Source organism: Diadema setosum, chromosome 2 (assembly GCF_964275005.1).
Source record: "Diadema setosum chromosome 2, eeDiaSeto1, whole genome shotgun sequence".
Taxonomy (NCBI): domain Eukaryota; kingdom Metazoa; phylum Echinodermata; class Echinoidea; order Diadematoida; family Diadematidae; genus Diadema; species Diadema setosum.
Genome location: NC_092686.1, coordinates 29,647,590 through 29,666,052, shown reverse-complemented (window position 1 = coordinate 29,666,052; position 18,463 = coordinate 29,647,590). Strand labels below are relative to the sequence as shown.

Below are 18,463 nucleotides of genomic sequence, written 5' to 3'. Positions count from 1 at the left end.
TCTATTTGTTCCGTATCATAGGCTCATACGTGAGTAGGAGGGTATTTGGACTCGTCCTCATATCCTGACTTCTAATTTCTCTCCCCCCCCCCCCCTTTTACTCTCTCTCATTCAATCTCATATATGCCTTCTGCTTTATTCGTTCGTGCATACTGGACGCCATCAAACTGTCTGCAACCTGGCATTATATGACATATAATAGGCCAATTGGCTATCCCATTGTCGTCGTCGCCAGTAATGTGCCATGACATGATCTTTCTGGTATCATATCGTCTTTTTTTTATTGATTTGAAAACTTAGTGAGTTTCGAGTTCTGGAGCGACATTATCTCATTATGATCTTTTGTTCATAGAGTATACTGACAGATGACATTTTTAAACTTTTAAGTTTTATTTTTTTTTTAATGTTTAAATCACATACAGTATTTCGATTTCTAGATTTTTGCAAAAATAGGTACCTAACATCTATACATGCCACTAAATTCTGATACATTTAGACCACCGAAACCAGATCTGAATAGATCTAAGGTAGATGCAAACTTTGCAACCAAACTGTCCATGGATAAGATCTAGAGGTCTTGTGGAGTTATTTGATATTCCAATTCTGTATTATAATCTTTATATCTTATAATCTTTAACGTCGTTATATTTCATAAGAGAAAGTGCATTTATTCTTATACCATATTCATGATTAAAATTTGATGTTCCTGCTAGGAATAAAATGTAAAATCTAATATAGTCTGGTATCTTGAGCAGTCATTTCCTCCTTTAAATCATCATCAACTGTAGTATTAGCTAAGGAACTTCAACCAAATAGCTGCAGTCAGAGTACTGAATCCACACTTATCAGATCCAGCCTGTTGAACTTGACACATGGTGAGCTGTGAGCTGTGAGGAACTGTTAAAATATACTCTATGAATTGCTATTTTGCGACATCTGAACGGATATACCTAGATGACAGAGTCTCTTTAATGGCGTAGATCACCTTTGGAGGTATGTCACATCAGGAAATCTCGTGATTGATGAATTTTGAGTGTATTTCTGAAACACTACTTCGCCTCAACACTTCACAGAGTTTGATTCATAGTCCTAAAGGTACATTTTGGTGTTGGTAGATTGACAACTGACCTACCTACAGACTGTGCATACTACCAAGATTTGAGACCCATAGGCCTGTATTGTGCTTGTGCAACCTTCTGTACCAGGGACCAATTATTGTTCAACTCCATCGCTACCACCGTCAAGTGTAATCCTCTTACCTGTCAGCTTTGTGGACTGATCGCTCAACAGCAGAACGCCTAACAAGTTCTTTTCATCAGTATCTGTTGGCTTGAACCATGCCCCCTAAAGGAAAGAAAAACATAGCTTCCAACTCAACAGATCCAGTGGCTTTAGGTGAACAGATGTGTGAAGAAGTGAGAGACTTTTTCAGCAGCCAGCAATTCAGGGACTTGCTCAAGTCTGCTCTTGTCGATGCTGTGACAAAGGAGTTGCAAACTCTCCGCGACCAACTCGATCAGACAGAGAGTAGAGTCATGGACCTTGAAAATGAGATCAAGACAAAAGCCACCATATCTTCGATGCAGAAAGAACAGGAACGCAACAAAGACGAAATCGCCAATCTGCAGCGCACCTTGAACGATGCAGAGCAATACTCGGGCAGGAACTGCTTGCGGCTGTACGGCATTCCTGAGTCGGATCATGAAGACACCGATTAAGTGATGCTCGACCTAGCCAGCAAAGAGCTGAATGTGAAGTTGAAGCCTGAGGACATCGACAGGTCCCATCGCATTGGTCCTCCACGTCCTGTCAAGAGAGGAGAGAAGACAAAGCCCCCTAGACCAATCATTGTCAAGTTTGCTACCTACCGTGTTCGCCATCTTGTCATCAGGAACAGGAAGCGACTGAAAGGGAAGCATATTGGCATCGAGGAGGACCGGACAGCAACAAACAGGAATCTGCTACAAAAAGCAAATGAGTTAGTCAAAACAAACAGCAATGTGATCGCAGCTTGGTCGACGGACGGAAGGATCCTGGTGCTGCGCAAAGCGACGAATGGGGGCACTGTGAAAAAGAGGATACATTCAATTACTGACTTGCAAAAACTGTAAATCCATAACCCCATCACAAATATTGCAATGTGATTCATAAACACTCATTATATTTCATATTTGATCATTACCTGGTGTACAACTTACCTTTTTATACTGAACTAAAGGTTTGTTTGTTTGTTTGTTTGTTTGGTTTTGGTTTATGTATACATATCATGGTTTAAATATTAAATGTCGATTTCCTGTGTTTGTGTTTTGTGTAACAGGCAAAATTCTAACATAAATTGTGATGATTATTTTCTTTGTAACAGAAACATTCAACAATATGACTCACATATATCTGATTTTGATAGTGAAGTTGCAACTCATAATGCTTATTATACTCGCAGCGAATTTTGTGAGTATGTTAAATCAACTGAGAATTCAAATATATTATCTTTGTTTCATTTTAATTGTCGTAGTTTAAAACGCAATTTTGATAATTTTTGTCACTGTGTAGAAATGTTAGATATGCCTATGTCAATCATAGGAGTAACTGAAACATGGTTGAGAGATGGTGAGGAAGAGCTTATTTCCCTCCCACAGTATACTTTTGTTGGTAATGCTCGACAGGGAAAAAGAGGAGGAGGAGCTGGAATTTTTATTCAAAACAATATTAGATTTAAAAGAAGAACAGATTTAGATATATGCAATGATGTCGTTGAAAGTATTTTTATTGAGGTATATAAGATAAAAAATTATATTGTTGGAGTGATGTACAAACCTCCTCAGCAGACAGTTGAAAATTTTGTAGAAAATATCCAAGCTTCTTTAAATACCATATCAAATGAGAGGAGAGAAAATATTATAATGGGAGATTTCAATGTGGATTTAATGAAAATAAATGTTTGTCAGTATGTGAATGATTCTATAGATAATTTCACTTCGTATTCATATTTACCTCAAATATTCAAACCAACTAGAATAACTTCTCATTCAGCTACTATATTGGATAACATATTTTATAATTATTCTGAAAAAATAGAAAAGAGTGGAATAATTCTAACTGATGTCAGTGATCATCTGACACCATTTATTTTGATTAATTCTAAGGCAGTTATGAACGATTTTCATGCAGAATATAAAAAGAGAGAAATAGATGATTAAAAAATGTATACATTTTGTTCAAAATTACACGCAGTTGATTGGACATTTTTATATGATATACATGATGTAAATGAGAAATACAGCCGGTTTATAGACATTTATTCTGAATTGTATAATGAGTGTTTTCCAGAAATAGAGGTTAGACAAAGAAAACATATGCAAAGAAAGCCATGGTTAACTGCAAAAATAAAAAAAAATTGTGTAAACGAAAATATGTTTTGTTTAAGAATTATTTAAGAAACCCAATAGATAGTAGACGGAAAGTGTATAAACAATATAGAAATAAAGTTAACAATATGATAAGAACTGCAAAACGAAATTATTATGATCTTAAATTCAAACACGCTATGAATGATGCAAAAACCACTTGGAGAGTTATAAATGAGATATTGAGTAAGAAAAAAGAGAAAGCGTCGATAAATGAAATTGAGTTTGATGGTAAGGTAATCACAAATAAAAAAGATATATGCAATGTGTTATAATGATTTTTTTTAATAGTAAAATTGGAAAAGAAATTCATGATAATGCACAGTTAAGCATATCTGAAAATGATTCTTTTAAAAAATATATGTGTGGAAAGGTCACTGATTCTTTGTTTTTTAGTCCTATAACAGTTTCAGATGTTTTAAATGTAGTTTTTTTTTAAATTAGATGTAAATAAAGCAGCAGGGTATGATGGATTTAACACAAAAGTAGTAAAAACTTCTATTGATGCAATTGTGTCACCTTTGTGCAATATTTTTAATGCGTCTATTGAACAAGGTATTTTTCCAAGTGCATTAAAGATCGCCAAAGTGATACCAGTTTTTAAGAATGGTAATGAAATGTCTGTAAATAATTACAGACCTGTCTCTATTTTTATCAATTTTTAGTAAAATATGAGAAAAAATAGTTTATGAAAAAATGATCTGTTTTATACAAAAACATGACATTTTACACCGGAGACAGTTTGGTTTTAGAAAAGGGTGCAGTACATCACATGCAATAATTGATTTAGTAGACAAACTTGCCAAAGCGTTTGAAGATAAAGCAATAGTATAAAGTTGGAGTGTTTTTGGATTTATCGAAAGCTTTTGATTGTATAGATCATTCTATTTTATTTGATAAGCTTAGTATTTATGGTATACGGGGTATAGCAATGAAATGGTTACAGAGTTATTTAAGTGAGAGAAAGCAATATGTTTGTATAACCAATGTTAATTCACATTTTAGAGATATTCCAGCTGGTGTGCCACAAGGATCAAATCTTGGACCACTATTGTTTTTAATGTATATTAATGATTTGCAATATGTAAGTGATATTCTATCTGTAATTTTATTTGCTGATGACACCAGCCTGTTTTTACCTGGAAAAGATGTTGTAACGATTAATGAGCTTATTATACTGAAATGCAAAAAGTGCAATCATGGTTTTTAGCCAACAAATTACAGATTAATTATACAAAGACAAATTATATGATTTTTTAAATCTCGGAATGTAAATGTTGATGCGAATTTAATCAATATTATGATCAATAATGTTGAGATTGAGAGAGTCAAAAGTATTAAATTTTTGGGTGTTATTATTGATGAATGCTTAAGTTCGAAAGATCATATTAATCATATTTCTTTTAAAATATCGAGAGTAATTGGAGTACTGCATAATTTGAAGCATATATTGCCTTTGAAAATTTAGTGAATATATATAATAGTATGATTTTATCACATTTATCATATTGTAATATTGTATGGGGTAATTGTGCAACGTATTTTTAACAGAAACTTTTTAAACTCCAAAAACGTGCAATACGTACAACAACTAAAACACATTATTTGGCACACACTAAAGAGTTATTTTTAAAGTTGCAACAATTTGATATTTATAGTATTAATGAATTTCAGATTGCTTCTTTTATGTATTCCTTCACCAAAGAGTTATTACCTTATGCTTTTAATGATTAAGTGGACCTGTGCGCTATACAAGTAGCCACTATTATTATTATTATTATTATTATTATTGTTTCATTTATAATTTTGATGTGAATATGTATGTTACTAGAAATTCCCATAAAATGCATATTCCTTTTTATAGATATAAATTCTGAAGAACAGTGATTTCTTATAAAGGTCCTGTACTTTGGAATAATATGTTAGATAAGTTCAAACAGTGTTCCACTTTAAGTGATTTTAAAAGGAAGTATAGATTTTATTTATTACAGAAAAATGATATGTAATATATTATGAGGTATCTTTTGATTGCCTGTTGTTTGTTCATGTATTGTTTGTTATTGTTGTTGTAGCTCATTAGCTTGTTTGTATTTGTCTTTTTAATGTATTACATGTAAATCTTGTCATTGCTTCTCTCTATCTTATTCTTGCCATGTTCTCTACTGTCTTTCTTTTTGTCTCCGTTTATGTTCTGTGATTTAAACACAATTTTTAAAATGCAAATTTGTGAGATGCAGTCCATCAAGGGTTTGACCTTTGACAAGCCAATGGCCTTTTGTGATTCCCACACATCTGCTGCAGATCTTACTGTTTTTACTGTGTTTATACTTCACTGTAACTGTCCTTGTACTGCTTATGCTTTGTTTTGTGTATATTTCTGTATTCTGTTCTGTACATTTTATACATTATGTCTATCATTGTGGGGTTTTTTTTTGAAAGATGTGAAATAAATTGAATTGAATTGAAAAAATTGAATTGACATTTTAGATCCAACATGCTGACCATCACACATCTCTGATCAAGCCTGATGACCCTCACGCATCTCTGATCCATGCATCTCTGATCCAGCCTGATGACTCTCACACATCTGTGATAGTGCCTGCTATAAACCTTCACACATCTCTAATCAAGCCTGATGACCCTCACGCATCTCTGATCCAGCTTGATGATCCTTGCGCATCTCTGATCTAGCCTGATGACCCTCACGCATCTGTGATAGTGCCTGCTATAAACATTCACACATCTCTAATCCAGCCTGATGATCACACATCTCTGATCCAGCCTGATAATCTCCACACATCTCTGAGCCAGCCTGATGACCATCACACATCTGAGACAGCCTGCTGACCTCCACACATCTTAAATCCAAAATGCTGACCATCACACATCTGAGATCTAGCCTGATGACCATCACACATATCTGATCAAGCCCGATGACCGTCACACATCTGAGAGACAGCCTGCTATAAACCTCCACACATCTCTGATCTAGTCTGATGACCATCACACATCTGATCCAGCCTACTGACCTCCACACATCTTAGATTCAACATGCTGACCATCACACATCTGAGATCTAGCATGCTGACACTCACACATCTCTGATCAAGCACGATGACCGTCACACATCTGAGAGATACCCTGCTATAAACCTCTACACATCTCTGATCCACTCTAATTGCCATCACACACCCGAGATCCAGTCTGCTCACGCATCTCTGATCCATGCATCTCTGATCCAGCCTGATGACTCTCACGCATCTGTGATAGTGCCTGCTATAAACCTTCACACATCTCTAATCAAGCCTGATGACCCTCACGCATCTCTGATCCAGCTTGATGATCCTTGCGCATCTCTGATCTAGCCTGATGACCCTCACGCATCTGTGATAGTGCCTGCTATAAACATTCACACATCTCTAATCCAGCCTGATGATCACACATCTCTGATCCAGCCTGATAATCTCCACACATCTCTGAGCCAGCCTGATGACCATCACACATCTGAGACAGCCTGCTGACCTCCACACATCTTAAATCTAAAATGCTGACCATCACACATCTGAGATCTAGCCTGATGACCATCACACATATCTGATCAAGCCCGATGACCGTCACACATCTGAGAGATAGCCTGCTATAAACCTCCACACATCTCTGATCTAGCCTGATGACCCTCACGCATCTGAGAGCCAGCTGATCTCCACACTAGTCATCTCAGATCCAGCATCCCGACCCTCACACATCTGAGAGAGAGCCGGTTGACCCTCGCACATCTCAGAACCAGCTTGCCGAACTACATTGCATCCAGCAGAACACATTTTTTTTTTTTTTGGTCAAATCATTGACCCGAGAAGCCCTATATCTCTTAATAATCAATGTTATTGTGAGTTAAATCATGTAAAATATGAAATGAACATTTTAATTTTCACTGCTGATGTTTCCTCTTTTATCATTTGACTTAACCGTGTCAAGGACAAGTCTTACCTGACATTAAGGCTATGCAATGTTACTCCTTTGGAAACTGCTGTTTATTGAGCTTATTATTGAAACTGCTGTTTACTGAACTTATAATTGATTAGGATGTTTCAAAAATCATCTCATTTAACACAGATTTATATTTTGCATAGAAATTGCATAGAAATTCACTCAAATAATTACATCATCACTTCGGTTCTTTAGTTAGTGATTCCAGGATCTCACTGAGGACGATACATACAGTGAAAGGCATTTTGTGGTAGTTTTGACTGCAACAATAGAATTTTTGCTCCTGCATTAGATGTGAGGCTCTTTTGTGTTTTCAGCACTTTAATGAGAGTCAGGGTTTTAAGTTTCACAATGATTTTGTGGCATATCCTCATGAGATCAGCTTAGAGTCACATGTACAAATTTTGTCATAGATGAGTTTGCAGGTGTGGATGTAAGCCCTCAACCTGATATCATCATCATCAACAACAACACTCACACCCACACACACACACACACACACACACACACACACACACAAAGTTAAAAACAAAAAGCACTGTCACTGAAAAACGAATCAGTGGGGAATCTTACTCTACCGAAAGGTCACACAAATTTGTCACTGGAAGGAAATACTCCAAAAAGGATAAATGCAACAAATCTGTCAAAATCTTAGCCGTGATGACTGTGACATTCGAGAGAGATTAAAAATCAGAGAAGGGTATTTTGCAACGGAAAACTTACGATTGCAGTGGGAGTACAGTACATCTCAAGATACATCAACGTAACAAAGAAGTAAGTGGTGGCAGGAAATGGTAAAAGCTGCAACACAATTCGTCAAAGCGGAAGTGCCAAGGGCAGTCAGAACCTGTATGCCGATTAATGTTTCACAATGCCCTTGGCATTATTATCCGAACGACAAGTGCGTACTGCCACTGCAAAGAAACAGACGAAAACAGGCATTCTTGAAGGTGACTAACATGGGGGTTGCCAAAAATCCTCGGCCAATTAAAATGACAGAAGATTAAGGATCACTTGAGTAGGTTCCCTTGTGCAGAATCACACTATTGTAGTAAGTGTAAATACGTGTCAGATGACCTCACAAATTATATATATATATATATATATATATATATATATATATATATATATATAGGATGTTTGAAGATGAACATTGACGTGTGACTTCGTATCATCTGTATCAGAAAGTCATGAGAGAAAACAATGTGAAAATTCGCAGACCAAAGAAGAATCTTTGTGGAAAATGCAGGGTCACATAAAAGGCCCGACTGACCATTGACTTGTTTTCTTAACTTCTGCAGGGTGATCACAACCCACAAACAATGATGATGGCACGGGGTGACAGATTGAAAATAGTGACAACGTGACATCTGCGTCATTGAAAAATACTACTAGTATTACAATAATTGTCAAAAGAGAGGAAGAAGGCGAGCAGCAGCCAGACCAGCAACAATCTTAGATAGTGCCGCCTTTAAATTCACCTAAAGAAATTGACAGATGATTCTAACTTCGACATGTTCATCTTCCTCAAAACAAAAGGAAAAACTACATTAGATCACATCATTGTCCCTCTCCCCCAGAAAAAAAAAAGAAAAACGACTGTACCTTCCTCTGATATATACGTATGAAATGATTTTAAGGAAAGAAAATCCACAAGAATGATATCTCTTTGAATGCTATTATAATGGTAAATATTCCCTCAATATAAGGAAGTTGGCCGAATTAACAGAATTGCTTAAGTTTATAGTTTCACATTCGCAGAGGGTATTAGTTATATGCCTTCTTATTTTCAAAATGCGGTGGTGCTATTGAAAGTTGGTTTGGTTTAGCTTGATTTATTTTGCTTTGTATCTACATTTTAACACAAACATGATCATACCTGGCATGACATGTGATATACACGCAACAGAAAAACTTCCCTTAATCAAATAATACCTTTATTTGTGAAAAAGTTTTAAGCAAAATTATTAGGCAGGGGTATTGCTACACGTAATGACTTCATTCTGCAAGATGTTCTATGTGAAAATGAGAGTGATCTTTGAGGAAGGGGTATTGGCAGGGATATTCACTTGACTTGCTTCTGTGTGAAAGTGAGGTTTGAGTCGTGCATACGAGTGAGCACACAATTAACGACAATCGTCATTTTGTAAAAGTCTTTTGTTCTGTGGGGTCTCACTTTTAAGCATTCTGCGTCTGGTGAATATATTTGTGGTGTTGCAATTTTGTTATCATTTTGTCACCCCATATGCAATATTAACAGTGCATTTGCATTTCTTGCTCACGATTACGTGAAACAGGGATTATACAGCATTCGATTAATATCAGACTTTTAGACTTATGAAGTTAAAACTTCCAGTTACATTTTCTTATTTAAGACAGGTATACGCTGTAATGAATATGTATGAAAATACGTTTGGTTATCAATTTTGCTTAGAATTGCATGCTGTGAAACGAATAACACATGATGGTATTTCAAGTGCATGTCTGGAACATTAATTTTCCCATGAAATACATATGCCATTGTAATAAAGAGAAATAATTCTCTTTATTACAATGATAATTCGGTAGAATAATTCTTAAGTTTGCGTTTCTAATTACTTTCTAAAAGAATATGAATATGGGGGTATATGAAGAGATTAATAGGTGTCAAGCATTTTCAACTGCAACCACAAATCTTGATTGCGGTTACCAATTTTGGTTCCACACCTTAAGATAACAACTAGGATAAACTTGCCTCATCGAGTTGATAGAAACAGGTGGCATGAAGTGGCACAATCACGAATTTCAATATTATAGTAAACTATTCAAATGGCGTATCAGTACGTTGCCATCAGATGCGGATAAACTTTAGAACTAATGTGGTTCATGAAGTGATGATTTTTGTAAGTCCAAGAAGCTTCAAAAGATGGAGTCACATGACAGTCTTATTCCTTTTGAACCAGTTTTGACGTCACACCGTGTAAAACTGAATCTGTCTCACAGGAAGACAGTTGATTCATGTTTTATTGCAAAATGAGCAGCCACTCTGAGGAAGACATATCTTTATGATGGTAATGACTCTTCGCCACCCCTACTTGTACAAGATGAGCGATAGATAATGGTAAAGACACGCGTGGACGCGCGAATAGAAATTACGCAAGGATTGATGAAATGAAAATCAACATTACTTGACTGGACGTGACAAGAAACTAGTCTCGCATATAAATTCATAAAGAAATATACATGAAGAATACACATTACGGTTACATTGCATTTTGCAGAAATGAGTCACAAAAGTGATAAAATTGGCTTTCCAAGGAGGGTACACTTTTGAACACTTTGACAACATACAGCTCTGGTTTACACTTCTGTATACATATTTCTGGACGGGATTGACTTTTGTTTTACATGTTTTACCATTCACTAGTGAAAATTTCGCTCCATTTCATGAATGACAAACAAATCCGACTTTATATTAGAATTCAAAATGAAGCTTCAGAATGCTTAGAAAGATGGCGGTATGAACCCCTGCTCATCAAAGGCATAAATGCACCTGAGGAATTCTTTCATTCATCGCTAGGGAACTGACGGCTGTTTGAATAATTAAAGCCAGTCGGAATTCCAGCTCTTGAACCTGGTATAAAGTCTAATTTCGTAATGTGGCCTGAAATTCACGGTCATGCCTTTGAAGTTCGGCGTACAGCATGAATGAATCAAAAACAAACTTTTTTTAGGACGTCGATCACTATACAGTAAAGTCCTGGAAAGAAAAGTGTTTAAATTCCCTGACATTATTTCAGAACACCTTTACAGTTAACATTTCTCATTACCACAACTCACGGAAACCTCAACATGCTAAAAGGATGTGGGTTAATGAACCGCAATCGAGGCTGCCGTCTTGAACCATGAGAGTGTTGTCGACATCAAGCATGTGTATTCCCAAGGGACAGAGGTATGTGACACGCTAACCTGTATCTGAAGTGCCCCATCATGGCAATAAGCCTACACGCGTGTAATCCCTTCCGACAACACACTGGCGGTGGAATCATGAAGCAAAGGGCTACCAAACGAGAAATGAATCAAGCCTTCCCGGATGTGTACGTAAATAGTTTGTCTTTTATTTCGACTTCACACCCTCCTCTTCGTTCTCCTTTTTCATTTTGCCAGCATAGAATATAACAAGTCGCTTTAATATAGAGAGAGACTATCAAGCTCGATACGGTAGTCCTGCTGATTCTGTTGATAGGTGTACACGATTACAGCATTTTAGGATTCCAACCCACTGGCATCATTTTTGTTTGCTCATTCGGGAATGTCGCACTCCAAGAAACCATCATGGCATTTAAAGGGAGAGGCTACTTGTAGTCACACACACGTTACTCGGGGCTCGTAGACGTCGGATTGGATACCGACTGGACGCTTTGTGTCTGGACACACGTTCGTGCACCCTCGCTCTCATACTGGTAAGTGGCTCCCAAATTTTAATAAGATTGTAGCTTTAGTTATATGATTCCTATCTAGTTCTTTGAAGTCGAAGCTGGGGAACTGGTGATCTGTAATGACGAAATTGGAAAAATGATCGACACATAAACGCGAAATCATCTTCTTAAGAAGGTGATCCAAAGACTGATCGGGTAAGTTTTATCAAAATACGTCGCAATACTCGCATTGCAATCATCCATAAAAGTCATCCTAATTCCTACTGCCCCTCAACCCCAACCCAACCTCCCACCAACCTTGGTAAGGTAAACGTCTCCGAAGCAGAAGGGTATAGAGTCGTGACAGACCTTAGCACCGGATGAAGTAGTAATCTGTTACCTCGCCCAGTTCTTCATGCAGACAATAATGTTGACTGTCTGCTCCATGTGGTTCATTTACCCGTTTTTTGTTTTGTTTTGTTTTTTTGTTATCCATTCTATTACATCCAGTTTTCTTCAGCTGGAATTCGTTTTTCATTCAGGTTCGTTACGCACAATTCACAGCCAGTGTAATAAGCCAATTCGGAGATAGCTCGTGTGCACATGGGTACAAATGACCTTTCATTTTTCTCACTTGGTTAGGCACTTCACTCAATTCAAAGCGACATAATGTAGCAGCTTGCCCAACATAGCAATTTATGGAACTCGTATTCTAACAAAGAATGAACCTGTGTAGATGAAGTGACCAGAATGGTTCGTCAATCAACACTTTGGGAAGCATCCATTTCATTGTGCTGTTTTGAATACATTAACAAACTTTTTCTGTTGACATTGCCAAATACCAGGCTTGCTGTCAGGTGGATGTACTGGCAGGCACCATTTATAAGGAATCATGAATAATCATAGCATTACAGATGCTTATCTAAGTGAAATTAAAAACCAACCTGTCTCTCGGTACAAATGACCTTTTTCTGCTCATGCTCAATGTGGAACCCCGAACTGGCTTATTCCCGAGAGGACCGTTCCGCTATACTTTACTCAAATTCTATGCACGTTTTGTTCACACAAGTTGCCCATAACAACCACAAACTTTGCCGGAGGTTCGCCCGAAGTAGCAACAACGAAATGAATTACTGCCCTAGAAACGTAATTAGAGGGATCAGATGAATGAAATGCTTCTTTACTAGGCTGAATAGAAAAAAAAAATCCATGATGTAATACATTTTATACAGAACTGGTCTATTGACAGGTTTCCTGACAAGACATGACTGGTATGCTCACCTTTATTACAGAGATTGTTTCCTGACAGGGACACCAACAAAGTCTACCCAAGTTTGTCCGACATGAAAGCAATGTATGCAGACCGGATTGGAAGTATTCTAATTTGAGTACACTGCAGGCAAAGGTGCATAGAATACCTCATTACTGTAAGGTCTTGAGGCAAAATGTTCTTAAGATTGAATGGATTAGAAAACCAGGTTATGGAGAGTGTATGAATTTTCGATTAGACATAAGACCCCCTCCCCTTTTTTTTTTTTTTTTTTTTTTTTTTTTTTTTTGAGGTAGAGGAAACTGTCAGCATTTGGTGAGAGTTCACAGAGGTACGTATATAGACGGAAAATTTTTTTTCATTTTGGATTTTTCTTTTCCTCAAAAGGGAAAGTTCGTTCAGTTAAAAAAAAAAAAACTCTCAACCCGTTAATGACATTATGACTATCAATTTGGAAACAGCTGAAAACGAAAATAATGTGAAAATACTAAACAATAGAAACCATACTTAAACGTTAAAATTCCTTTATACCGTGAGAACAGTTAATTCATGGTATTCTTAATTTATGAAACTTTCTAGAAAATGTACACCTATCATCGAATACTCGATTTCCCTTGTTACTCAAATCCTTGCGGTTTGTTTTTTAATGGTTCGCAATATGAGTGCATTGTGTTTGTGTGGGTGTGTATGATTGTATGTATGAGAAAAAAAAATAGATGTTGTATCACCTTATACTTAACCCCCCCCCCCCCGAAAAAAAAAAAACCGAATCGTATTTGCAGGTTAACAAAGAAGCAAGTGAAGATCGTGACTCGTCACTTCCACTCTCCCCACCCCTCCATTTGGAACCTGAAAGGAACTATACACTGCAAAATAATTTTTTTTTTTTACTTTGCTGATTTGTGGTCAAATAATTTATGTTCTATAAGCTGATAATGGGTAATTATGTTTTCAATTTTTCTTCAGATTACTTATATGCGCCCACACACACAGAGAGACACACACACAGACATATCTTATAAATCAAGATTCTGTCGATATCATTTGTCAATCACTGCTCAACTACTGATATGATTAACAAAAGACATTGGTAAATAGGTTACCCTATTAAAGACGGTAGACTGATCTTAACTTGCATGTTTCAGTGTAATGCCTTTGTTAATCGCATCAGCGATATGGGAACATGCGAGTTATCATCACGAGACTTGTATCAAGTTTGATGGCAGGAGGTACCCAAGACATACAATAACTGTAGTTAATTTATCTTTTGGCACTTTTTGTAATTAGCAATGTCCAGGGCAAGGGCACTTAGGTCATTTGGGCGCCTATATATAGTGCTCTGTGTTTAGGATTTTTTTTTTTCGTTGTAATTGTTATTTTTATTGGCAGGTGGCCATAAATACCTCAAAGTCTGTCTGATGATTCAGCTTCCTTGCAAGAGGTATCATGCGGTTAAAAAAAAAAAAGGATAGCGCTGTTTAAAGAATAAAAAACTCCATGGCGTGTTCAATTTACTTTTATTGAAAGGGACATTAAAAAACAACAGCAGAGAACGTTTCGTAACACTAAACAAAAAACAAAAAAAAAATCACACACGTACACGTAATAGGGATACCAGTACTGTTTGAGACAATGAGAGATTACACACACAATGTTGAGTTTGGCGATGATGGCTTGTACTCAAATTTTCCCTAGAATTGCTTTAAAGATGACTTCGAATGGATCATTCTCCGGGTTGTCATGGGGAACTGACGACTTTTGTCGGTGGGGTTACTATAATTATTATTGCCAATTTAAATGAACGGCAATTGTGAGAGTCTTCAAGGTGATAGGAGATCAGCAAGGCGAGCCATCACTGTTTCATTTTACAGACTGTATTATGAATCCCGTAACATTCTTGTTACTTGTTTGATACTAATGGAACTTTCCTATTCTAAATTCTGCTTTGTTTTTAAACATTCCTATACTCATTTCAGCTGAGTTCACTCGAGTAAGACGGTGCAGCTGGGGTAAAGTTAATGGCAGGACCCTCCGGGTGAGCAGTAAAATCCTGATCAGTGTATCCTGGTATAAATAGGACCATACATTCTCATTCTGATAATAATGGCAATGACAATTAAGAATAATTCACTTTCACACTTTCTTCAAATCAGGCAAGTAACCTTTCAGGTAAAAATGCTACATTGGTGTTGAGTTAATCAAAACAACGAGAGCGTCATTTAGATTGAACACAAACAAAAGGAGAGTTATGCAATCCAATATTTCACGAAACGATGAGCACATTTCAATTGCAGTAAGGTACTTGTTGGTGTCAGTGCTTATAGAGAAAAAAATAAGCTAGTCTCCGATTGACCTAATACAGATATAAAAACGAGGAAATAGTATAAATTTGTTTCAACAAGTGGAATCGAGCAATCATGACCTCTTTTTTTAGGGGGATGAAATCATTTTGCTATTAGTGTTTTTCGATCCCTTTAAATCTGTGAGTCAAGGTGCTCTGTGCAGGAGGCAAAAGTCAACATCCGTTCTCCTTATGCGTGCAGTCACGAATCTTGGTTGGAATTTCCTGTTTATTAAAATGATAAAGTCAATCATCTGAGTCAGTACACTGAAAAAAAAAATGAATTGTCGCTATAGCGACTGGTATGCCTGCGCCATCATATCGCATGGTATCAGTGGGTCTCACTACATCTGGACAACGTGGGACGACAGGTTCACATAATTTATATTGGCAGAAAAAAAAAATAAATCGCATGTTTGCCACTATTAATGTGCGGAGTATTTGCTTTCCTTGAACTTGATTTCATTTAGATTGATGACTAAATTGTTTAGGAGAGCAAGTATTTGGGAATTTGAGCATTTTCACTTGACCGTTAACCCTTGCCCTTTGACCCCATACCCAACAATTATTCTTTTAATGATCACTAATAACATCCATTTTCAAGACAATACATTTTTACATTTTCAACTGACCTTTTACCACTATGGCCAAAATCATTCTCTACAGAATCGTGCAGTAATACATGTATATAGCTAGTTTGATTAATATGCATTACATGAGTTATCTCCAAGGTATGGAGAAAAATAGTAATTTCTGCATTAAATAGTATAATTTTAGTATTATGATCTGAACTTTGACCTTAACACGATAACTCATTCTGAGGTGATGTATATCGGTGTTTTGAACTTGGTGGTCACCTCAGAGCTGTGAAAAAAATCGATAGTACACTATGCAATACTGTGAATTACGGCGAGTATAACATATACGCAAATTTCATTAATAATTTGACCTTTGACCTTGTTGGACTTTGCCAATATTCGAACTTGACCAGCCTTTGTAGGATATGTACCTGTGGTGTGAGTTTAATTATCTATTAAGATGTCACTTAATGCTGATCAAGTTATACAATGTACCGGTATATAGGGCCTATGCTTCTACGTTTTACATTATTTTCTATATTGAAAAAAAAAAAAAAAACACAAGACGTTTACCAATCAATCTCTAACATTTATATTTTGTGAACGTACGCACTTTTTTTTTTTGTTTTGTAATAGTCTGAAAACACGAAGGAACGACAGAAATGGGACCAAAATAAAAATTATAACGTTCAGGTCTCAATCAAATTTATTAATTCAATTTTGTTTTCTTTATCATGGAGCATCTCTGTGGATGCAGAGTCAACTATTAAAATCAAAAAGAGTAGAAGACCTTGCTCCTGCATCTATCAGATGCTTTAATGTTGCTGTTGCTTTTTTTTTCCCCTTCGGTACTCAAATGAGCACTTCGCACATATTTCCTATAATAAAGTTCCTATTATCTCTCACGTCACTTTCTTTTGGAAACACAAACCCTTGTCTCGTTTTGAAGTATAGCTTTTTTGCTCAAGTGCGCGGGGCATTTTATTATCAATATTATTTTTCGAACTTCCCATTGCGCTCGCATCACGATCTTAACAAAACTAGCTTACACTTCATGACTCATCGTTGTCCCTGGTTGTGGTAAATTTGTGGTAAAGTCAGTCATCGAACTTCCGTAACTGCGCATATTTATAGCATCCACTTGGCGTTTAACCGCTAACATCTACACCCCCTCCAATATTGTGGCAGCAGATAGCCTGTGGCAATCGCTGATAACATTTTCTCACGAGTTGCCATACTCATTTTTTTTTTTTTATTTCATCAAGTTCATGTATAACGGGTCTTAAGGACTCTTTGGGAGGTATCTCGCCCGTATGGATTATGCTCGAATTTACCGTTTATTTGTTTTTTTTTTTCTTGGCAGAAACTACCTGTTACTGGCGAAGGATAAGTATGTGGTACGTGGGCTTGAAATGTTTTAGTAATACTTTGATGGTAACCCCCTAAAGGGAAAAGGTATGAAAAGATTTCAATTAAAAAACTAGAAATGTCGCTACGGCGACTGGTGTATGCCTCCGCCATAATACATGGTTCTCCTAATAGGTCTATGGTACAATGTCTTGACAATGTGTGATGACAGTTTCACACAATTGGCAAAATATTAAAATGACAGGTTTGCCACAAAATGTGCTGAATGTTCACTTTCCTAGAACTAGGTTCAATTGGATGAATGATTAAAACGTCAGAGTGCAGGTATTTGGGGGAACTGATGATTTTCACTTGACTTTTGACCCTTTTACAAGTTTATGCATTGAGTAATTTTCAAGGTATTGAGAAAAAGTATAATTTCAGTATCAAATGGTAAAATAGTATTATTGAAACCTGGCCTTTGACCCCACAGTTCCAAAGAGAATCACTGTTAGGTAGAACATGCATAAATATGTAAGTTTCATGACAATACCTTGAGTTATTTTTGAGATATGGAGGAAAAAGTGCAATTTAGCACTTTCACTTGACCTTTGACCTTTTGACCTTTGACCTTTTGGCAAGAAACTTCCCACAGAATATATATTGGGTTATACATGCATACATCAAGTTTTAAAAAAATCCTTCAGGCACTGCATAAATATAAGGAAAGTAGTTATATTTTGAGGAGTTGACCTTGACCTTTGACCCCTGACCTTTGACCCATGACCCCCAGCTTCCCTAGATAATCACTGCCCATCGGTACAAGCATATATACTAAGTTCCATGAAGATACCTTGAACCATTTGCGAGATATGGAGAAAAACATGACATTTCAATTTTTTTTCACAAAATAACCTGTGACCTTTGACCTTCGACCCTGTGACCCTAAAATCCACACAAAGTATCATCCCCCAAGGATATACCCTCATACCAAGTTTGATACAAAACCACCACACGGTTCTTGAGATATCGACAAAAACAAAACGGGACGGACGGACGTACGGACGGACGTACGGACGAACGGACGGACGGACGGACGACCCGAAAACATAATGCCTTCGGCCACTTCGTTGGCGGAG

General features: G+C 36.7%; 1 protein-coding gene, 1 long non-coding RNA gene and 1 pseudogene across 3 annotated transcripts in view; 2 read left to right on the top strand and 1 right to left on the bottom strand.

Annotated features, from left to right (window-relative positions):
* LOC140246260 (uncharacterized) overlaps positions 1-18,463 on the bottom strand; it is a 57,093-nt gene that overhangs the window by 13,943 nt on the left and 24,687 nt on the right. The window lies entirely within an intron of this gene.
* LOC140241573 (uncharacterized) lies at positions 1,338-2,111 on the top strand (annotated as a pseudogene).
* The window catches only part of LOC140246259 (histamine N-methyltransferase A-like), a 59,156-nt gene continuing 52,009 nt past the window's right edge, over positions 11,317-18,463 (top strand). Inside the window, exons 1-2 of one of the 2 annotated variants that reach the window (XM_072325719.1) lie at positions 11,317-11,467; positions 11,698-11,833. The gene's annotated coding sequence lies outside the window, so the exon portion shown is untranslated. The remainder of the gene's footprint in view (positions 11,468-11,697; positions 11,834-18,463) is intronic. The other variant, XM_072325718.1, reaches the window with a different exon arrangement.